The 24,462-nt window shown below is 43.5% G+C and overlaps 1 protein-coding gene across 2 annotated transcripts in view; it reads left to right on the plus strand.

Moving 5' to 3' along the window:
- MBD5 (methyl-CpG binding domain protein 5) overlaps positions 1–24,462 on the plus strand; it is a 108,341-nt gene that overhangs the window by 9,123 nt on the left and 74,756 nt on the right. The window lies entirely within an intron of this gene.

The following is a 24,462-nucleotide window of genomic DNA, read 5'->3' on the forward strand; positions in this document are numbered from 1 at the left end:
TGGTACTATGTCGGTGGGTTTCTGAGAGTTGTGTTACTCCTGGAACATCCTGGGGCTCTTGTATCCCACTTTTTGCTTGGATAAACATATTTGTTTCAGGCATTAAGTTCATATAAACCTGCAGTGGGAGTGATTTTAATATTTTTAAATATCAACCAAGTGTTTCTACTCTTGATATTTTTTTAAATCAAGTGTTTCTGCTCTTGATATTTTGTTATTAAAAATCTATATATGATTTTAAAGAACAGGGGTTTATTCTGTTTACCCTGATGTCAGAAATACTAAAGTATTTCTCAGCTTTTTGGGTGTTGAATCAAGCCCTAAATCAGGAATTTTTCCTGAGTTCTGACTTCCCAAAGGTCTCGGGTTCTAACCAGGACAAGCTCCCCAAAGCTGCTCCTTAGGCAGCTCCTTAATCAGCTGCTCTGTGGATTCCTGCTGGATCACCTTCCTCCAGCTTTTCCTGGCCTCGTGGTTTTTCCTGGGCTTTCTCCCTTGCTGCTTTCCCTAAAAACTTCCCAGTTCTGGCTCAGGCTTAATCATCTTTTGTAACTCAAACCCTCCTCTGATGTAAGAGTTCTCCTCCGGCACGTGGTGAGGTGGAACTCAGGAGCACAGCCCCGCAACTAAAACATTACCAGCAAATTAAAAGAGAATATTCTTAATTTTCATTTCTATTTCTAGCAAGTTACATGCCAGTGAAGTATTCCTGTAGGTGGGAGCTACATTGTTTTTCTTGAATAATAATTATCAGAGCAATAGCAGTTGTTTTGTCAGAGAAGGAATAACATGAACTTTGTGGAACCTGCTGTTGCAATTTTTTTGGTGTTACGTTCATTTTTAATGTAAAACAAAAAAAGTGTTAATATTCAGCTTTTGCTAATTGTTGCAGATAATTGTAATACTTTGTGTGGAATTTATTTGTAGTGTCTGAATGTTTCTGAGCTGTTAGAGGGAAAATGAGGTGCTTTATACTTTTGATAGACAGTATTCAAATAGATATGTAACACAGGAAAATATTGATTATAATGGTGGTGAATGTCAATTTATTAATCCCTGATGGTGAACCTTAAACTGAGGATATTTCAAGGCATCTCCAGTTGTTGTCTTGAGAGAAAGCTCTTTATAGAGACTTATTTCAAGTCCTGATATGGGCCTGGAGTTGGTTGTCGTGTTCTAAAGGTCTTCCCGGGCGGGTGAGATTTCAGGATTAGGTTCTAGGAATCTGTGTGTCCATCAAAAATTGGCAAATAATTACTCCTTTTTTTTTTTTTTTAATCTCTTCCTTAATCCCACCCAGCATAATCCGTAATTATTCCATGCCCACTTTGCATGGACTCTCCCCTTGTTTACTTTTCCTTGTCGTGCCCCGGCAGAAGTTCCCGCCAACTCTCTGACTCCTGGTTGCTCAGAGAAGAATTGTTTGGTGGCCTGGCACGGATAAACATCAAACTGCAGTTACTGGGGTGGAAATATTGTGATTTTTGTGCCCAGGATGGGGTGGGAGTTCCCCGGAGCTGCAAGGTGCAGCCTGTGGATAACCCTTCCTGCTGCTTCCCGTGGCTTTCAGGGTGAGGGAACGGGGGGTTTTGGTCTCTCTGGGGGGGGAAAGGGCTGTAACTGAAAGTGCTGGAGGGGCCTCCAGGGCTGGGAGTAGAAAGGAAACCGGTGGTGAGACGTTAGGAAGAGGCAGAGTTTGGGGAGAGGGTTGGTGGATGGGAGAGGAGCAGTGTAGGGGGATGGGAACGGGAGAGAGGCAGAGCAGGAGTTTGGGGAAGAGTTGAAGGCTGGGCTGGTGTGGAGATGGTCAGGGCTTTAATGGAAATTGGGGGGATTTGGGGAGCAAGGGCCATTTGGGTGTGTAAAGTATTTGCTGGGATGGAAGGGAGGAGGTCACAGAATCATGGAATGGTTTGGGTTGGAAGGGACCTTAAAGATCATCTCATCCCACCCCCTGCCGTGGTCAGGGACACCTTCCACTAGCCCAGGTTACTCCAAGTCCCCTCCAACCTGGTCTTGGACACTTCCAGGGATCCAGGGGCAGCCACAGCTTCTCTGGGCAACCTGTGCCAGGGCCTCCCCACCCTCCCAACCAGCAACTCCTTCCCAGTATCCCATCTTGGGATAGCCATGGGAAGCCATTCTGCCTCATCCTGTCCCTCCATGCCTTCCTTGTCCCCAGTCCCTCTCCAGCTCTCCTGGAGCCCCTTTAGGCCCTGGAAGGGGCTCTCAGGTCTCCCTGGAGCCTTCTCTTCCCCAGGTGAACCCCCCCAGCTCTCCCAGCCTGGCTCCAGAGCAGAGGGACTCCCTGGGATAACAACATGATGGGAAGGAGAGCTGGTGGCTGTTGTGGAAATCCCTCCTGGTGGCCTTCCTGAACACACGGGTGTGAAGTGTGTTTTCACACACAATATCAGCTAGGCAGTGCTGCTTAATCACAGTCTGTGCACACCACAGTCTCAGGATGGTTTGGAAAGGGAAGTAAACGGGCCTCCAAGTGTCTAAATAATTCCATAATATTGTCACTGTGGCTGCCTGGACGTGGAAGAGCTGGAAGTTGTGGCAGTGCTGATCCCCAGGCCCCGCTGCCCTCGCTGATAACTCCTGTCATTGCAAGAGAAGAGCTTCAACATCCTGCAGGAGTTTGGCCTGGATGTTCAGCTTTCCACGAGGGAAACTTTAGGAACTGAACCCCTGGGCTGGGCTCAGCTTTTCTCCTTATCCTTAGTCCTGCTTTGTCTCTGGCCGTGGCTGGGATCCCCGTCCCGGTCTGGGATCGGGCCCTTCCCGCGGCACAAACAGCTCCATGGACAGACCCTTCCACGTTTAGGTTTTCCCTAGGAAAGCATCCCATGGTTATCCCCTGGAAAGGGGGGCTGGAATGCTGTGCATGCCTTCCCTGCCTTGCCTGTGTGGTGTTTACTTTGAGTGTATCCTGAGTAAACAATCCCAATCCAGCCCCGCACATCCCAGGCAGCCCCATCCGTTCTTCCCTGGCTTTTTTCATCCATCCCTTTGACATCATCTGACCAGGGCTAAACACACCATTCCTAGGCAGGGAAAACCACTGATTTATATGGATCATTCTGATCCAACATCATGCAAGCAGAATCAAAAAATAGTTGGGACTACCTAATGATTCAGAAATGCAGCCACGGTGCCAAGAAAGTTTAGCATTTGTTGGCTTTACACTTGAGCAAATGCATTCTGGTAGGGAATTGAACTTCTTTGTTTTAACTCTCATCTTCAGAGTTCTGAGGCTTAGGAATTTATCCCACAAAAAAAAAAAAAAACAACCCTGGTTTACAATTATTAGACATATGAAAATTAATCTTTAAATTTCTCGTATCTCCCTTTTTTATTTTTAAATAAATATTTCTAGACTTACATATACAGGGACAAAGATTCTTCTTTAAGTAGAGCTAAGAAAGTTTCTTTTTTCTTTTTTTTTTTTTTTTTTAATGGAACAGGAGCTTTAATGTGATTTAGCATTTTCTAGTTTAAGGTAATGGTCTGAAATAGGGCTTGTGCCATAGGAAATAAATTCAGTGTACCTTGATGAAGAAAGGTGTTTCTCTAGAATAACCTCAGTTTCTGTGTCTTTTGAGTGCTGAATTATTTCAGTAAAATAGGAACAAACTTTTTTTCCCCCCTTATCAGGAGAGAAACTTGATTTCTAAATTTAATTTCTCGAACTCAGATTTATTCTTTGTTAGTTTCTGGTTAGCTGGAGCTCACTAGAAATTCTCTGAATTTTTGAATTTCTTGGTTTTTTCTTGTTCAAAACTTTAAAGAACCAAACCTACCCCAAAATACTGTGTTTTTCTCCCCACTACAACACTGTTTTTAATAAATATTCTCCTCCAGTTCTGCCAAAAGCAAGAAAAAAGGGATTTGTTCAATCAGCTGAAATAAAATTATCCTCAGACTAGCAATGAGATGCTTATGCATTTTCCCCATGATTCACTGTTTGATGAAAAATATGTTAATATTTGCTATAATTTAGGAAACCAGATTTGAGAGGATTTGGGGGTTTTTATTTAGGTTTTTTTGTAGTGACACACAAGTCAGTTGAGTCTTTGACTTCAGACAGGCTGGGAGGGACAAGAGCAAAGTAAAGTTACCTGTCCTGCCTCAAAGATCAGTCCTCTGACAATCTATCTTGTTAGATGTTTTTCTCATTATTATAAAACACAAAATTATAAAATCAAGCTTAATTGTTGTGGATAAAAGTGAGGAAAACAATAAATTCCTGCAGCAGTCCAGGATAAGGCAAGAAATGGGAAATACATGGAGATATTCAATGTTTAAAAGTGCTGGCTTCATTTTCATTGATAACCAGGGAGCTTTACATGACTTTTACTTTATTCTGAAGTAGAATTCCTGTTCCTTTTTTTTTTTTCTGTGTAGAAAAGTCATATCCTGGCATCTAATAAATTTTTTAATTATTTTTTTTGTAAGTATTTTTTAACATTATTCATTTTGCTGTGCCTCGGCGCTGCCATAATAATATTAAATGTTAATAACGTGGTTTGGGTAAGAAAACTTTTAAAATCAATGTCTGGACAGAGCACTGTGTGTTTCTGCAGAGAAATTAATTGCTATTCAGATTCAAGAGCAATTCTTTATTCTGTGTATAAATGTGGCTTTTTTGGGGGAGTGACTTTTCGATGTAATTATCCCATAGGCCCCACATCCCTCTGGGATGGATGGGACTGGTCTCTTTTCCAGAGCTCAGCTGATGTGTCACAGTGAAGTGCAGCCCATTTTTCTCTGGGCAGTGGGAAATAAAGGAGTTTTATGACTCGGGCAAAACCCTTTTCCCCCATTTGTGTTCCAAACCCTTTTCCTAAACACAGCTCCGAGGCCACTCACTCCATCTTCTCAAGGGCAAAGGATTTTTCTTTTCCTTTCCTTTCTGATTAAATTTTTTTGAGAAAGGAAGCTGTCAGGAGGCACTTTATGGTTTTCCCTCCGTCGAGTTGACACCCCATAAAATTTTATTTCGGCCGATCCGATACCAGAAGGGAGAAAACGAGGGACTCCGAGGAGGGCAGGGGAGAAACTTGGGGGTTGTTAAATCTTTTTTTCAAGGAGGAAAGGGAGTGGCTCAGTGCCCTCACAGAGGTTCCTGTGTCAGCGTTTGGGAAGCCTGGGAGGGATTATCTCCAGCCAGCAGCAGGTTAAGGAGGACAGGGTGGGAAGGGAAGGCTCAACTCCCACCAGGAGGGAACTTGGAGATGTTAGCCTGGTTCCCAACTGGTTTGGCTTTAGGTGTCTGGCACTGTCTGAGAGAGTTTTGAGCCCAAAGATTAAAAAGTGAGTGCTAATGTCTTAAAATAGACATTTTAATAGGCTTTTGTATGTTTTTGGGGTGAATTTGTCGTTGAGGAGAAAGGAGAACGCGACGGATGAACTGGAGTAACGTAACGCTTCACACGCCTCTTTGGGGCTGGGGGGGGAGTGTTTTTCCCCTCCATGCTGCTCTCCACAGCCATGGAAGTTTTCCTGGGGACTGGCCCCTCTCTTGAGGGCTCGGGCAGCGTTAATGGAATTAGTTCAGGGTCACTTGGCCACGGGGTTCGTGTCACGGTGTGTCAGCTCAGTGTTTGTGGCAGGTGAGTCAGGTGGCTGCTCCCCTCACTGGGCTTGCTTTGGCTCCAGCAGCAGCTTTTCCAAAGGCACAGCAGCGTCCCTGACACACTCCAGGGGCTGGTAATGCCTGTGGAACGTGGGAGTGGGGCAGGTGGGGCCAGGTGAGCTGTGTCAGGGCAGTCCTGTCCCTGCCAGTCGAGACTTGCAGGGACCATCAGCACAATCCCTCACTCCCGGGGTGTTCTCCCAGGAAACCACTCCTGATTTCAGGGGAGTCTGATTTTAGCCTGGCTGGTGCTTGAGATTGACCCTGGTAGGGACATGGAATCCTGGAGATACAAACCCTGGAGATCCAAATCCTGGAGAACTTCCTTTAAAAAAGTCATACATGGGACTTTCCCTGAGAGAATTCCACTTGTCCTGTGCCTGGCCAGGGGAGTGAGAAGTCCTCCAGCAGCCTGACAGCAGGTGAACGTTATCCAGGCTGCAGCAGTTTGGGAATCAGACCTTCTGTTTTGGGAAGTTGTCATTCCTGCCCTCATGGAGACTCCCAGTAGATACATCACACTCAAGATACAGTTTATCCAGCAGTTTGCTGGGAAATGAGGAACAGAACAAATGAGCAAAAGCTGGGTTTGGAGAGGATGGTCTTCCCTGGGTTAATCATTTATTGTGTAATTGGTTTAATTTTTGTAATTAATCTGAAGATGCTGCAGGGACATTCCAGGCTGGGTGGGATAGGTCCAGGGGAGCAGGGAATGTTGCTTTAGGGGCCTGCCTTTGCCTGGTGTGAAGATGTGGAAGGAGAAAACCTCACCTCAGTAATGAGATGAGATGGCTGCACTTCCCCGATTCCTCTTCCAAAACTTAAAATGTCATTGTATTAAAAAAAAAATAAATTAATAACAAAGCTTTAAATTAACCAAAAGCACAGGGAATAATATTCTGGTTCCTTGTCCACCTGTAAGTTCAGAGTTAAAACAGTGCAGTAAAACAAAAATTGATGTAAAATTGTGCCCTTGGAGAAATTCCACAAAGGATCCAGAATAGTGATTTTTTTTTTTTTGCACTGAGTCTTCCACTGGATTTATATATTCTACAGCTTTTCTAGCACAGATAAAAGGAACCAGATCAATGATATAATTTGCCAGTTTGGACCTTGGTTTCTATTTTTAAGTCAGTGATATCTAATATTTGGTAGGGGTGTGGGAGCGTCTTCTGAAGGAACATTTGTCCTCTGACCACTTGGGATTATAAGGCCGGAATAAATAGGGGAGAGCAGACAGAATTTATGAAATACCAATCTGAGCAGAACAAAAGGATTGGGGGTTCTTTTCTTTGGCCTTTTTTTTTTTTGTTCTTTTTTTTTTATCTCCTAGCTTGAAAAATACTCCCCAGTTCTTCCCCACCCCCCAAGCAAAGGGATAAATGACCCAAGAATTCGACTGAACTCAGACACCAAGAGAAGCAGAAAAGGTGAAAAGCCACAGGCAGTGAGGGAAGAGGAGAAGGAGGGTCATAAAGGATTTGTTGTGTGGTGCCCAGGTTGTTAATGCTGTTAATGATTGAACTGTTTATGGGGGATTACAAAGCCTTAGGAAATGACTCTGCTCAGGAATTCCACTGAATCCCAGAGACAGGGACAAAACGTTTCGCAGGATGCTGGACTGGGACTGGGATTTGCCAGTAGAAGTTGTGGAAGATCCCCAGAGCTGGTGAGGAGCCCAAACACAAGTGGCTCCAGGCTCCTGCTCCTCTTAACTCAGCCCAACAGAGCTCCTGGGACACCAATAATTGTCTGGAACTATTAAGTTACACCAGCAGTGGCAGAGTTACAAGGAGTGTGGAAGTTCACAGAAATATGCAGCAATACTTGCTAGACCTGTAGATCGAGTTTGGGGGTTGGGCACTTTTGGGTTCTCTTTTCTATAGGGGGTTTTAATAAATGCAAACTTCCTAAAATCAACTTGATAGGTGCACCTTTGTTGTTTGTGCTTTGCTGTGAGTCCACCTGGGTTGTCCCAGGGATCAGGGAAGTGGTTTTACTGAGAGTTTTACCGATACCTTTGCAGTTAAAGGGCGTCTTAACTTGTTACTTCTGAGATCCCACAGAAGGGTAATGTCATGGTTTATAAACTGCAAGTCACTTCCCCTGTTTTACCACGTCGTAATCGAGTTTACAGCAGCTCTGGTTGTGTTTTGGGCTCTCTGAGGGATTTCTGGGTGGGGACCTCAGGGAGGACTCACAGGGGTGCTGTGACTCGCTCCGTGTTGTGTTTTGCTGCTCCGGTCTGAAACCTGTTCACAAACCTTTCAGGCACAATCTGATCACGGGCTCTATATTTAGAAATCGAGGAGGAACCTTTCAAACTCCCTGTAGTGGAGATGGGAAGGGGAGGAAGAGCCACACTTGTCACTTCCCTCTGGAAGAGGGAAACGTTCCTGGTATTGTTCAGCGGTTTGATCGGCCTGTAATTGTGTTTTGAGTACAAAAAATGCACATTTTTGATGTTTCTCCCAAAGTCAGAGACCTGTCTTTACTCTTAATAGTTCTGCTACTCTTAATAGTTCTTGGGCAGCTTATTGTGGTTGTTACAGCTCACGTGAAGTGGCACGTGTAGAGGCGGTGAAAACCGGTGAAAATGCTCATTTAAGCAGTGCCAGTTTTCAGCACTGGAAGATTCAGGGGATATTGAGCAGATAGAAAAGCTGGAGCATCTTGGCCATTGTGCTTTAAGATCTCAGATTCCACCCCCGTTTGTGCAGAAATCATTAATCCGAACCACGTGTCCGTCGGACGCGGTTTTGTTTCACCTCTCCATGACACAAAGTCTGGGGCAAAACTCCTCTGTGAGCAAAACCATTGGCATATTCCAGATGGGAATTTCGGCTGTATCAAGTGAGCACCGTTGGCATTAATTAGCAGAATCCACCAGCTGCCAGTCAAGCTGGTTTTGGCTGTGGGTTTGTGCTCAGTGGGGCTGACCTGGGTACAGTAACTCAAGTGTTGGCTGCTCTCTGGTGCAGCAATTTGAGCTCACTCTTGCTGTGAAGGGGAGCAGCCGCTTCCAGGGAAGCTCCCGATCCTTGGAAGTCGTTCCTGCAGCAAACTGTGACAGTATTTGGTGTGCAGGCTCCCTGCTCTTGGCGTGTTACCCACTGGCTCCTTCATAATGTAACGTGAAATACAATAAAGGATACAGGGATGAATCCATCAGTTCAGGATAAATGTCATTTTTTTGTTGTTTTTCTCATCAGTTGTTCGAAAATTGATGTAAAATGTTGCATTAAACCTTGGCAGGGATCAATGTGCCACTCTGCTGTGTAAGTTTAGGTTCACCTGTGAACAGGATTTTGGACAAATATCCTTAATTATCTTCCCTCAGAAACCCCAGAAATCTGCTTCTAAAAACTTGTGACTCTTTGCAGCTGTTGTGGACTGTGGGCAAAAGGGGCTGTGGCCGTGTCTGAGTTCTCTCTTGAGCAGTTCAGGGGATCATTTAGGAATATTTCATGGTGCAGTTGTGTTCTGCAATAGTCACAGTATCCATCCTCATGAATAATTTGTGCTCTTTCTGAAGTGCCCTCCTTCAGAGCCTGCTCTGTCAGCACCGAGTGCAGGGAAACCTCACGTGGCAAACGTGGCTTTAGGAGGATGAGCAGCTAATTAGGAGGCTCTGGACCTGGGAGAACGTGCTGGAGTCGTGCATGCCCTGGATAACACTCCTTGGGTCACCTGGAACACCTCCTGGACTCCAGTGCTGGAGCTGCTGAGTGTCTGGATTTGTCCCAGTGTGGGGGAGACGAGCGATAGTATCACGTTTTCTGCTTTCTGTGGATATTTACAGACAGCAATTATTCATCTCTGCCTTTTTTCTCTTACATTGCAGGAAGTTTTTCTGGCATTTAAGTAGCTTGTCTCAATTTGGATTTATTCCTTCTAAAGCCAGAGTCAAAAGAAACCTGAGGGAGAAGTTTTCTTAAACCAGGCTGTACATACAAAATGATGGTTGGGTTTAAAAAGCAGTTTAAAAAATTCTTGCAGTTTAAAAAATTCCTACAGTTTAAAAAATTCCTACAGTTTCAAAAATTCCTGCCAAGGGTAGTGCTGTTCAGATCCAGCAAAATAGTCATGTAGGGGTTGTAACTGGTAGAAAGTTGCTGTTGCTTGTTTAAGAAACTAGAGAAGAGAATGAAAATCTGCCTTCAGATTAGAACCTGAATTCCAAGAAGCAGGATGGAGGTTCTCCAGCCTTCACTGGGGTTTATTTGCCCAGGATGCAGATTTGTGTTGTTCCCTTTAAGAGGCTCTGAAAGGCTGTTGGTGTCTGAAGTTCAGGTGCCCGTGAAAGGTTTGGGATGTTCCTGTTAGAGGATGAAGTGGGTTCTTCTGAGTCGTGCTGGGGGTAAATTCAGAGGTAAAGCAGGATTAGCTTTCCTGTGGCAGTCAGGCCTGGCAGAGGTGTTGGAAAAGAGCTCCTTGGGAGTCCTGGCATTGCAGACATTGCTGTTCCAGCAAAGTGAGGAACAGGGATGTGTTACACTACCAGGGATTGTCCCCCTCTGCTCTGCTCAGGTGAGACCCCCCTGCAGAGCTGCCTCCAGCTCTGGGGAACAACAGCAGGAGGACGTGGAGCTGCTGCAGAGAGTCCAGAGGAGGCCATGGAGATGCTGCCAGGGCTGGAGCCCCTCTGCTCTGGAGTCAGGCTGGGAGAGCTGGGGGGGTTCAGCTGGACAAGAGAAGGCTCCAGGGAGAGCTGAGAGCCCCTTGCAGGGCCTAAAGGGGCTCCAGGAGAGCTGGAGAGGGACTGGGGACAAGGGATAGAAGGACAGGACACAGGGAATGGCTTCCCAGTGCCAGAGGGCAGAGTTAGGTGGGATACTGGGAAGGAATTGCTGGCTGGGAGGGTGGGGAGGCCCTGGCCCAGGTTGGGCAGAGAAGCTGTGGCTGCCCCTGGATCCCTGGAAGTGTCCAAGGCCAGGTTGGAGCAACCTGGGCTGGTGGAAGGTGTCCCTGCCCATGGCAGGGGGTGGCACTGGATGAGCTTTAAGGTCCCTCTCAGTCTAAACTATTCCATGACTCTGTGCTGTGGGTGCTGAACAGAATCCTGTGGGATGGCTGTGACCTGTACAGGTGTCCCAGGCTGTGATCCAGCCACCTCCTCCCTCCCTTTCCCCAGGAAAGCCTGGATGCAGACGTGGCACAGAGTTGTTGAGGATGGTGCAGAACTTCACTTGTAACACCTCCAGTCACAAATCCAACAAATCCATGGAGTTGCCTGACAAGATACATTTGGATCCTACCAGAATTTTGAGTTCCCAGTCGTGTGTTCAGTGCTCTGTTACACACAAACAGGAATTTGTTATGGAACTCCAACTGTTTGGGAAGGAAGCAGGCACTGTGGATGTATCTGGGAGATGAGTTTGTAAACCCAGGGAAGTTTTGTGCCAGAACCTTTCTGAAAATGAAGGTGTGGCAGCAGGTTTTTATTACCTGGTGTGTCTGGTCCTTAACCACAGCCATGCTATTAATTAAAAGGCTAAAAAGGAGTTCCTTGGTATCGTTCTGTGGGCCCTCAGTGAGCTGGAAACACGGACACAGACTTTTGTAAATACAGCTGAGGTGGAGACACCTGAGCAGGGTTCTCTTGGCTCTGTAGTGATGTTCTGATGGACCCATGAGCCCATTTTGGGGTTTTCTGTGGCAGTAATAAGACGACAGAACAAGTCAACTGGGAGAGCTTTGTCCCAAACAGTGTCTTCAGGAGCAGGGAAGTTTGTTGTAATTTTCCCTGTATAAACTCACCAGACTTTAGAGGGAGAAGAGTCCTTCATCCTGCCTTGGTTTCTTTCCCTCTCTTTGCTGCTTGGCTTTCCTGGCCCACACTTTAAGTTGGTACTAATCCTTTCAGGAAAGGGCTGAAGCATTTTGGCATTCCTTGGGGTTTGTCAGGACACGATCCCTCCGTGGGAGAGGGCGGCTACGGGATCATTGCTGGGAACGGCAGAGAAGAGCAGGAAAGAACTGCCAGTTACTTCCTGCTCGTCCATGAGGAGCAGGGACACGTCTCCAAAGGAAGTGGGAAGGGAAAGCTCTGCCACGAGCCTTTGGGAGAAGGATCTCTTCTCCCCTGAGAGCTCAGGTGGCTCTGGGAGAAACCTGCTGGAAACGTGTGTCTGCACAAACCCACCTCAGCTCCCATTCCGAGGGGACTCCACGTCTTTCCTGGGCATCCCCTGGGAGAGGAGACACCAGCAGGGACCTGGCTGAGGGCCTGGGAGGTGGGACTGCAGCAGATTTGGGGAGACTGGGAGTCACTGGGGTACACAAAGCACAGGAGCTGCAGCGGGACAGGCCGGGACACGCTGGAGACGCTCGCTCCGCGCTGCCTCTTCCCGGGGTGCGTGCCCAGAGAGGGAAACTGGGTCACCTCTGCCTGCCTGGCTGTCAGAATTCCAGCCTGGAACACCTCAGGGGGGGGATTTCCTCGCCCCTCCTCCTCCTCCTCCCCAGCCACCCCAAAGGAAGGAGGGGAATCCTGTGTTTGAGCAGAGGAAAAGGCTTTTTGCTGCTTTAGGAACAGGAGGAGTTTGGTGCTGTGATTGTGCCTGGGCTCAGCAAATCCAAGGAACAGCAACTTCCCTGTGTCTGGGACTCGGGAAAGGAGCGTGGATGGGTTTGTTCATTAAATATTTAATTGCAGCACGTCAGTGATGCCATTACCTGAGCACAGGTGGATGTGGCTGAAAGCCTGAGCTGTCCTGCTTTATATGGGCAGGATCCTTGTATCCCTTATGTCCCTGCCTGGACTTCTCCTCCCTGCAATTCCCAAGCCTAGGAATGCATCTCTCGTGTCTAATCCACAGTAATTCCAAGCTATGGTCGTTCTGTCCTAAAAAGAAAAAACATTTCTAGTCCAAAATAACTCCAGTTTGCTGAAGTCCATTCAGATTCACAGTGGCAAATATCCAAACATCCTTCTTTTTGCCTACTTCCTTTCCCACCCTCCAGACTTCTCCTAAAGGAAAATAAACTTTTAGTTCCAGTCTAAATGCATTTTATTGCTGGGAATCTCAAAAGGAGGCAAATGGGAAGGGAAGACCTGCAGGTGAAAATCAGAATTTCACAGCTGTGAAAATCAGAATTTCTGTCCTGTTTGGGGACATTCAAACCCCTTATTTGTATTTTTGGTTTATAATATCCAAATGGATGGTTTTATCCTGCTGAAGCTGCTTCCCAGGGGCAGTGTGAGAGCAGGGGTGGTTGATACCTGTGTAGGGGTTTTTGTGGGTGAAATCCCTGTAAGCTGTAAGGTATGATTTAATCAGGTAGGAATTCGGGAAATGTTGGCCATCATTTTTCAGCCCCACCACCATCCCGAACTTTGCTTCTAAGCTAATGCAGTCCAGGTGGGTTATTGCTATTTTGCACACTAATATTGCTATTTAGGGGTTTTTAATGATCCCTGCTAATACTGAGGCAGTGGGAATTATATAATAATGATTAAGGAATTTTTTTTTTTCCCTTCAGTTGCTTTGTTTTCTTTTACGGATCAGGTGTCACAGAAATGGGATTTATTTTTGTGTTTCACTAGGAAAAAAAAATATCTCTTAAAAATGAGTTTCTGGTAGAAGAAAGAGAAAACAAAAAGTGGTTTATACAAATGCAATAAATAAATAAATAACTCTGGGAGAGGGAAAAAAAAAAAAAAAAGAAATGCATGTGAGTCCAATACTGCAGGAAACATGAGACAGCAGAAAACAGCCTTGGCAGAAATACTTGACAGAGCTTCCTCCTCCCCTGAAGTGAAATTCCGATTAATAACGGGCACACTTGGCAACTTCAGGCCACTGATGAGCTGGGTTACAATTTATTTTCTTTGCAGATAATAATTGCAGATAAATATCACTAAAAGGCAGCTCCGAGCTGAGGAGGCAGAGCAATTAAATCCTGCCTTAAATTTGTTTACAGGCGTCACGTGGGAGAAGTTTTCCTGGGTTTTCTGGGTGTGCTGGGAGAGGAATGTCTTTGGGGAACGTTGGGAAGGGGGAATCTCGGTTCTTTGGGTGTCATATGAATGATACTTTAATAATATTATAAATAAATGAGTTATGTGGTGATGCCAGGGCTGGAAAGGGGAAAGAATGGGAGGATGGGGAGCAGAGATGAGCAGAATTCCAACACCTCCTTGTTCCCTCTTTTTAAACGCAACCCCATCCATGCAAGGGCACAAATTGGCTGGAGAAGCTCAATTTTGAACTCTTTTGCTTTCAAAGATAACCTTTAAAACGTGTGCCAGTGTTTCCAGGAATACAGGCAGAGTATTCAAATGGAAAAGCAACAGCTGGAAAAAACCTGTAATGTTGTTTTTTAGGGTTTTTTTTTTATCTTCGAGGAACGTGAAAATTAAGACAATCATCTCCATTTTTATCCTGTTTGGAAAAAATCTGTGAGCAGGAATAAGAGTTTCACTTCTGACTGTCCTCAGCTTGTTATCCTTTGTAATTATTTTATTACACCTTCGGAGCAGCTCATTTGGGTTTTATCTTCTGTGATATTTTGGGGGTTTTGTTGTGGTTTTTAATGATTTCAAAGCTGTATCTATTTCTGGGACTTAAGTTGGGGAAAAATATGTCATTTTCCAAGTGGCAGCTGAGAGAGATTAAATAACTTGCTCAAGTCAGAGTTGGGATTAGAAATGCAGAGTCCCTGAAAACCAGATAATGTTATTTCTGGCCTGAATTAGAGACTAACAAAAGAGATTTTAGAAGGTGCTGTGGTGCATCCTCCTGGATTTATCATGCCTGGATAATAAATAGGAACTCGTGGATTAATGTAGTGGGAATTTTGAGATGGATTTAGGAGGCAGAAGGGTTATATCCCTGTTGGTTTGGGGTTTGTCACGTGTTCCATTCATGGATAAAGTGAATTCAGCACTTGAAATTTGTGGGAGCTGAAAGGACAGACATGGATTGGGGCTGATAAAGGGGAAGGGGAATTTTTGGTGCTGTTCTTTAGGTAGAACCTGGACTTTAAATTAAGGTATCGGGCAGTAATTAAGCACCATAATTATGGACATCACTGGATTCATGAGAGGAATTAACAGCAAAAAATCATAATGCAAACTTCTGCTGCTCTTTGGCATTTCTATACTGCAAGTAGAGCAAGGAAAGACAGTCCAGGAGAGTTTCTTAATTAGTGGTATCTAAATATAAGGAAAATACTTCTTCCTTATATATATAAAACATATATTCTCTATGTTATATATAACGTATTTTTCCTGGTTGTCACTGTGTAAATAATCTCAGATATCAACATAGCTTAAAAAATACTCTCAAAACAAGGTTATTTAGCATCTCTGGGAATTAATGCTTTAATGAATCCTGTTGTTTTGGTGCTGAATTACTGATGGTTTTCGTTGTAACATCTTTTAGATGTTGATCTTTGCTGAGTAAAAGTAAGTTTGTACAGAAGCAGAACTCAGCTAAAGAGATGAAAATGTGAAATCAGCAGTCTCAAAATTCAGGTTGGTCCAGAAAATCCCCCCCAAATCCCATGACTTTTGGAATGGGCAGAGAATTTGGTGATTTTTATAGTGGACTTTGTCAGGAGGGTGAAGGGGGAGCAGATGAGGAGGTTTAGTGTGCACAGGTCTGTGCCTGCCTTTGGGAGCAGTGCCAGTTGTTACCTTACAGAGATAATAAAACACATCTGTTCTTTAAAAAGGAAAAAAAAACCCTCATTTTTCTGCCCTTTCTTTAAGTCTTCACTGTCAAGTCATCCCTTACAAATACTTTTTGTTTTGTGTTTCCTCTTCTGTCCGGGTAACTATTCTGCATTCTTATCCTGACCTAAGAACCTTCATTTTAAGAATTAAAAGTTTACCATCACAGTGTCTACTCCTCACCTGGAGGGCAGTGATTCCCTGACACATCTCCAGGACTTTTTAGGAATAGTGGAGCCTTCATTCATCCTTTGGAGAAGGACAGAAGTTCTTTCTCTTTGGTTCTTTCTTGGCTGCAGACAGTTTTGGGGGGGTTTTGGGGTGTTTTCTGGTGTCCCAGTGGGCAAGAGGAGCAGGGTTTGGTGATGTGGGAGGCTTTTTGAAAATTCCTTCTGGACTTTTTCTTCCATATTAGAATCACAGAATTGGGAGACTTTTGGAAAAACCCTCCAAGATCACCGAGTCCAGCACTGCCCAGGCCACCACTGACCCCTGTCCCCAGGTGCCACATCCACAGGGCTTTGAAATCCCCCCAGAGATGGGGACTCCACCCCTGCCCTGGGCAGCTGTGCCAGGGCTGGACAACCCTTTCCAGGAAGGAATTGTCCCCAATATCCAACCTGAGCCTCCCCTGGCACAGCCTGAGGCCATTCCCTCTCCTCCTGTCCCTTGTTCCCTGGGAGCAGAGCCCGACCCCACCTGGCTCCATCCTCCTGTCAGGGAATTGCAGAGAGCCAGAAGGTCCCACACAGCTTTTAAATCCCTCCAGGGATGTGACTCCACACAGGAAACCTGCTCAGTGAAGATATTTTTCCCTAATTCCCAGTTTAAACCTCCCTGGTGTTGCCACAACCAGTGACTCTTGGAGTGGATCCTGCTGAAGGATGGGATGTTTTTTGGGCTCCCAGCCCTTTCCCTCAGCGCATCATTAACAGGGAATGGGGGTCTGGGACCATGTTCCCATATTTCTGTGGCTAACTGAAAAAGGGAGGTGTGCTGGGAGCAGTCTGGGCAAACCAAAGCAGTGTGGGAAAGGGTTGGGTGGTTGTTAGGGCCGTGTTGGGATGCCAGGGGAGCATATGGGGAAAGGTCTGGGGCTCAGCCCTATTCCCAGCGCTGTCACTTCCTTCCCTGTGCTCCTGGATCGATCCCACTCTCCTGCATCTGTGCCTGGAAAAGTGACTGATGGCAGCCCTGCGTCACTCCGGGTTTAATGGGAAATTTATTCCTGTTGGGAGAGGGCTCGGCCTTGCAGCCCCTGCAAACAAGGATTCCTGACAGGCTTTGGGGGGGGATCACTCCAGGGAGGTCTGAGCCCTGTCAGTGATGTCTACTTTGCTTTTAGGTGGCCTTTCCATGATATCTTTCCTTTTCCCAATTTATAATGAGTGGAGGGTGGAAAACCTGGCTGCTCTCGGAGCCGAAATGTGGCAGAAAGGGTGGGAGCTTGTCCCGGGTGAACCAACGGAATGATTTCCTGTCATAATTCCGTGTCTGCCGCAGGAGTTCATCATTGCAGGCATCGGAAATGCCATGGGAGAAATCTCAGGTTTGATTTTGTAATTAGAGGAGTGACAACGTGATTTGTTTGGGGTTTGTCGGGGTGGGTTGTTTTAGGATAACGAAGGACGAGGCTCAGGGAAAGGGGCCGTGCTTTGCTTGGAGGTGAACGGTTGGGATTTGGCCTCCAGTTCTGGATGGCTTTACAAATAGGAAGTTGCCTGAATCATGGAATCATTGGAGAATCATTGGACGGTTTGGATTGGAAGGGATATTGAGGATTATCCTGTTCCACCCCTGTGCCCTGGGCAGGGACACCTTCCAGTAGCCCAGGTTGCTCCAAGCCCCGTCCGACCAGCCCTTGAACGCTCCCAGGGATCCAGGAGCAGCCACAGCTTCTCTGCCCAACCTGGGCCAGGGCCTCACCACCCTCCCAGTCAGGAATTCCTTCCCAATATCCCATCTAACTCTCTGCCCTCTGGCAGTGGGAAGCCATTCCCTGTGTCCTGTCCCTCCATCCCTTGTCCCCAGTCCCTCTCCAGCTCTCCTGGAGCCCCTTTAGGCCCTGCAAGGGGCTCTCAGCTCTCCCTGGAGCCTTCTCTTGTCCAGCTGAACCCCCCCAGCTCTCCCAGCCTGGCTCCAGAGCAGAGGGGCTCCAGCCCTTGGAGCATCTCCGTGCCCTCCTCTGGCCTCGCTCCAGCAGCTCCACGTCCTGCTGCTGTTGGTTCTCCCAGGAAGAGCTGTGAGAAGGAAGCAGCAATGTCCCTACACTCAGGCTGTTCCTCCCATCCCGGGAAAGCTCCGTGCCCCCCATTCCCTGTTTCCCGTGGCAGGTGGCCCTGGCTCTGGTGATCCCAGCCTGTACCGGGCTCTCCCTGCCTTCTGGCCCCGGGGCAGGAGCAGATGGAGCAGCAAAGGCCGGGGCTGCTCCATTCAGGGAACAGCTGGTTTGTGGGGATGCTCGGGCTGCAGCCGGGCGCAGCTGAGGGCAGGGCAGGGATTAGAGGCAGGACTGAGCTTTCCTCAAATCCCTGCAAAGGGACAGCAGCGACAACAGGGCTGAGCCCCAACAGGGACTGACCCCCCCTGACAGCTCTGGGGGGCCAAACAGAGAGGGAAATGGCCACTGAAACTGGGATTTATTAAATGTACTTCTATGGCATAGAGAAATCTGTAACAGTTGTGTTTAATTTTGGTGAATTTTATTTAATTCTTATATTCTTAATATAGTATAAATATAATATATGATGTATATAACATATCTGTAGTATATAAAATATATTATTGTAGTATATAATATATGTAATATATATGAGATATACATTGTATATAGTATATATAGTATATATTATATATTATAATATAGATTATTTTATATTATATTATTGCAGTATATAATATATGTAATATATATGAGATATACATTGTATATAGTATATATAGTATATATTATATATTATAATATAGATTATTTTATATTATATTATATAGTATATATAGTATATATTATATATTATAATATAGATTATTTTATATTATATTATTGTAGTATATAATATATGTAATATCTATGATAGATATATAGTATATAGTATATATACTATATAGTATATATTATAATATAGATTATTTTATAATATATTATTATAGCATATAATATATGTAATATATAATATATATTGTATATAGTATATATATTATAATATAGATTATTTTATATTATATTGTTGTAGTATATAATATATGCAATATATATGATGTATATATTGTATATAGTATATGTAGTATATATTATATATTATAATATAGATTATCTTATATTATTGTATATATATGTAATATATAGTATATATAATATATATTATATATCATAATAGAGATTATTTTATATTCTACTATTGTAGCATATATATGTAATATATATTATATATATTGCATATAGTATATATTATATATTATAATATAGATTATTTTATATTGTAGTCTATACTATATATTATATGTCATATATATAATATATAATATGTATAAGTATATATTTTTAAAATGTTTCAATTATATTAAGAGTTTTAAGAATTAAATAATGTTAAATAAAAGTGACTGACCCACCCAGACATCTGTGTTTGAGAATATAGAGGTAAATGTCCATTTAAACTTACTTTAATTTATTAAATATACTTCTATTTATATATATATTTCTATTAATACTTTTAGATATGCTTTATATATATATACTTGTTTTATGTATATATAAACATATCTATATATTTTTAGTATATATAACATATTTTAATATTTAAATATATATTTATATATATTTAAAGTATATATACACTATATGTAATATAAAATATAGATATTATATAGTGTATATATAGCATATATTTAAGTATATATTATATATATTTCAATATATTTATACTAAGAATTTAAGAATTAAATAAGATTAAATAAAAGTGACTAACCTGCCCAGACATCTGTGTTTGAGAATATAGGGGTAAATGTCCATTTAAACTTACTTTAATTTATTAAATATACTTCTATTTTATATATATATATATATATAAATATATAATATATTTTTATATTGAAATATATATGTATATATTTAAAGTGTATATATAAGTATATATAGGTAATATATATGCTATATATAAAATAGAGATGCTATATAATGTATATCTAATATATATTTCTAAATATATATAAAAATAATGAATATAATATAAATCTATTTAAATATATTTATTTTAAGAATTAAATAAGATTAAATAAAAATGATTGACCTGCCCAGACATCTATACTTGAGAATATAGAAGTAAATGTCCATTTAAACTTACTTTAATTTATTAAATGTACTTACATATATATAATATACATATCATATATTTTTATATATTTAAATATATTAATATACCTCATACATTACTATATATTTATATATTTAAATATATTTTTATATATTTATATAAATAATTATAATATGTTATAAATATATTTATTTTAAAAATATATCTTTATATTGTATTAAGAATTAAAGAATATTTAAGAATATATTTAAGAATTTTAACCCTATATTTAAGTTTTTCCACTGCCCAACTTTTCTTGAATGACTTTAACTTTGCCTAAGACGTCTCTGTTATCACTGTATATTTCAATTTTAAGGAATACTTTAAAAAGTATTCCTTTAAATTAAAAAAAAAAAAATTTAAAAAAATTAAAGTTTAAAAAAAGCAAAGGAAGGAAAGTATGAATATCCAACATTATATTCAGCCAAGTTGAATTGAGAAAAAATAAACCTTTTTTTTTTAAGAAACCAAATTATTAGAGGTGCAAATACATAATAAAAAACGTCATCCACTGGAGTGGGCAGCCCAGGCATTTAGTTCTGTTGTAGTTCTGTTTGTCAGCAATGATAAAACAGCATGAAAAATGGCTTTTTTTCCCATATTTTGTTTGGAGACTGTTCAGCTTTTCATGGGGCAGGTGCAAATGGGTTCAGATTGGGGTTTAATATCAAAATGACCCTTTCCCTGCCTCTTTTTGTGTTCCAGACCCGATATTTTAAAGTCAAATGGGGAATTATCAAATTCAGGGATTTGCAGGTGTGTTGGTGCAGAACAGGGAAGGGCAGGGAGAGCATCCTGAAAGTTTGCACAGTTTCTCTAAGTGGCTTTTTGAAAGCAGGATTTGTCTTCCAGAAAGGTGGAATTCACCACTCAAAACAAATCCATTGCCCAATTCCAAATATTCGCTGGGAAGAAATCTGTGTGTTTACTCCATGGAAAGAGAAAGAAATTAATGAATTAAATCGAGAATTCTTGTACAACCAAAGCGGTTTTAGATGAATTTTTTGAATTCTGTAATTTAGTAAGCTCCAGAATTCCCTGTATTGGGGCATTCCTGGTGTTGGGCTGTGGATATCCTGATAAAATCAGTGTATTCTGATGTTTGCCAGTGTGAGAGGTTGTGTTTCAATGAGTGCATTTAAGTGAAGTATTTACTGCTTTGACTATAGATTGGCCTCTTCTCTCCTTTTATATTTCCCTCCCCAAATAAATGGATGCTCTGTGAGATTCCTGGTGGAAGATCCTTCAGGAATTCTCCTGCAAATAAGGGAGAGCTGCTGATTATTCCCGTCAGTCTTAATTTTTTTTTTTTTTGGTGGGAATCCTCAGATTTTTCCAACCAGCTCTGGACTCTTTAAGTCATTGGGAAGTCCTCAGATTGGCCCTTCTTGCCCGAAACTGTGGTGCTGAATAGTGGGAAACGCCGACGAGTGGAACGCTCCGGTCTCCTGGCTGGGATATATCCGGTTTTCCCTCGGGAACGGCCTCGGATGTGCCGTTGTGGAGCTTCCAGCAGCCTGGTTGGGGCTATAATTTATTGAAATGCTACAAAAAGCCTTGTTCTGCTCCTCCTGCCAGTCTGCAGGGACTGATGTCCCCGTGTGATCTCGGCATCCGTGGCTCTCCAGCTGGAATTGCAGCCACTGGGATCCGCTGGCGCCGCCGGAAGGTTCCAAGTGGGAGGTGCAAATCCAGACCCGTCCAGCCAAATTTTCCCATCCCATGTGCCATTCCTGGGGCAGCAGCACATCAGCAAAAGGCTTTGCTGCACAGTCCCGGGATTCTCTGATGTAATTTTCCTGGAATGCTACTTCGGGGACGCAACTCCCTTTGAACAGCGCCGGGAACGCGGCGGAAGTTGTGCTTTGTCACCTCTTCAAGTTGTTCTTAAAAGACTCTCCCAGCCCTTCATGTGTGATTTTTTTTTTCCATGGGGGTTTGTCCCTGAAATGTTCCCAGTTCCTCTGAAGAACAATTCCATTCTTAAGGTTTCAGCAGCTTTGGAGCAGCTGATGAGCGACCGCTCCGTTCCCCGGATTTTGGGAACGTTCGCCTTTTTCCTGGTGTTCCTCTCCTGTCACACGTGTTCCCACATCCCTTTAGGAAACTCCTTCAGTCATCTTGGTGCTGCAGCTCCTTCTCATTGAAAAGCCCATTTTTGAGGCTCTAATACTGATAAATAATACCAGTAAATAGATATTGTCTTTATTTCCGTTCATCTACTTCCTTAGTTACTTCCTATTTATTTCTTCTTTAAGTTCAAGCCCAGACTTACAGTGTTTATGTATTTTAAACAACTCTGAGTTACATCATCCCCCCAAATCCTAAAGAATGCACTTCTCAGTCCACCCAATCACCCTGAAAGTTGTAACAAACAATTTCTCTGTCACCTCTCTATTTTGTGAATAGTAAAGACTGACCTTCCCTCAGTCTCTGCTATTCACATGGATTTTAAATGCTCAGGAAAATGGGAGTTTCTCTTCCCAAATGCAGCAGCACTTTGTGACTTCTTAACCAAATTGTCAGACATTCCCAAAAGGAGGGGATCCTGGAAGTATTGATCAAGTTTAAAATAGTCCCTTAGTGGGATCTAAACTTTGTGTTGGCTTTTCTCTGTTGGTTGTGGTTTGGGTTGTTGTTGGTTTTTTTTTTCCTCTTCTTTAAAGGCTGTTGGATTTCAACTGAAATAGTCCAGATTTTAAAAATTAGGAGTGATGAAGCAGTACCTGGTTTGTACTTTGCCCTGGAAGGATTTTGACAAGTGAAAGTTTTACTTGTGTTGAACGTTTTTTTTACAATTTACACACTGCAAAATTCTGATTTAAAATCCGATTTTTCCCGTGCCGTGTTCGTTTGTCAGTGGCTTTGTCAGTACCTTTAGTGAGAGCCCAGGGTTTGATCCAGGTTTGATCCGGGCTTGCCCACGATCCCATGGAAGGAAATAAATAATGGATGTGCTCCCTGGAAGAGCAGAGGAGGGGGCACAGCTCAGCTTTCCCACCTGTGGCACAGCTGGCTCAGCACAGGGAAGATGAAAAGCAGGAGATCAAATCGTCTTGGGCAGGAGAACTGGAAGTGCAGAGGGTCAGGAGCATCCCAAATGTGAGGAATTATTGCTGGGCTAAAATGTGGGAGTCGTATTTTCGGTTTATTGATGGAAAATAAGGAAATGATGAGGAGAACTGGCATCAGTAGGGAGGATACACAATGGTCAGTATGGATGGGACTTAATTTTGGGCATGAGAGGGTGAAGACATTTCAGGAGCCCAAAAAACTGTGGACAGAGGGGCTGCAGTGGCAGGAGAAAAAAGCTTGAAGAAGGGGGAGAAAAGTCACAAAAATAAATGAATAAGGCTTCTGGTTTTTAATCTGAGCAAAAATGTGTCTCATGAGAGTCTGAGCCCAGGTTTGGGGGGATTGTCCTGAGCTCTGAGGGGTCTGTCCCTCCCTCCAGGTCAGGGCTGTGACCTCTCCATCCCTCTCCATGTCCCATCCATGACAATGGATAGAAGGCTCAGGGACTTACACAAGTGGATGTATAAACTTCATTGATCAGCAGGAACCTCAGAACCCATCAGGCACCTGGACATGAAACCTGGCCTTGCACCACGTGTTCTAATAGCTCCTAATGGATCTGTATTCCAGAACTCCTGCTGCCTTTCCAAGGGAATTTATCTGCCTGTCCTCCACAGCCTCCCGTGCCAGCACCAGGGATGCTCTGATCCCTCAGGAACAGCTTCCCCTTCCTATTCCTTGGATCACACGTGTTTTCAGAGTTCAGACCTGCGTGTCAGGAATCCCAGAATGATTTGGGAAAGGATCTTAAAGCTCATCCAGTGCCACCCCCTGCCACAGGCAGGGACACCTTCCACCAGCCCAGCTTGCTCCAACCTGGCCTTGGACACTCCCAGGGATCCAGGGGCAGCCACAGCTTCTCTGGGCACCCTGTGCCAGGGCCTCCCCACCCTCCCAGCCAGGAATTCCTTCCCAGTATCCCACCTGAGACCTCCTATTTGTTATTTTGGTTGATGAAACTCTTAAGGTGGACGAGACCAGGTCTGGGAACTGCAGATTCTCCTTTTGGTCACAATCAAAAGACAGGATGGGATAGGGCAGGATTGGGTAGGACAGGACAAGTCACCATCCTCGAGATGTTCAGGAAGTTCCTGATGGAAAGGGTTGGGGAAGCAGCTGAGGGGAGGGATTCAGGGAGCCTGGAATGGGATCAGTGTGTGCTGGTGGTGCAGGAGGAGGCAGGTGAGAGCACCCAGGGATTCACATCTCGGAGCTATTTTAGGCTCTGTTCTTCTCCGGGGGGAATTCCCATTCAGCTCAGGATTCATTCTTGTAAAAGAGCTCAGGGAAGCTTTGTGATACAATTTTATATTAGAAACCAGGGAAACTGTAGAAAATACTACAAGAATGATCCATCTCATCAAGGTTTTTAAAAATAAATGAGTGTATTGCAGAAAGAGGAACGTCAAGGTAGAATGAAGTGAACACAGGAGCAGCTTTACCTTCTAAGCACATAAACCCAAAGATTATGATGATTAAATTATAACATTAATTACAGCAAGTGCTAGAAAAGAAATCCATAGAATCTGTACCTTTTCCTCCCAGAAAACAGTGACTCAACAACAAACTGTAACCTCAGCTGCCTGAAAGGACCCGACTCACTTGGAAAAATATTTCCTCCTGTTTCAAAGGGAAAAGCAAATCTTGCTGAGGTATTAACATTTTGTTGGCAGCATCTCTTGCTCCTGCAGAATTCAGAATATCTCGGGCCTTGACAA

The sequence above is a fragment of the Manacus candei genome, unplaced genomic scaffold, assembly GCF_025592945.1.
Source record: "Manacus candei isolate 608988 ecotype Guabito, Panama unplaced genomic scaffold, ASM2559294v1 h1tg000077l, whole genome shotgun sequence".
In the NCBI taxonomy this organism is placed as follows: domain Eukaryota; kingdom Metazoa; phylum Chordata; class Aves; order Passeriformes; family Pipridae; genus Manacus; species Manacus candei.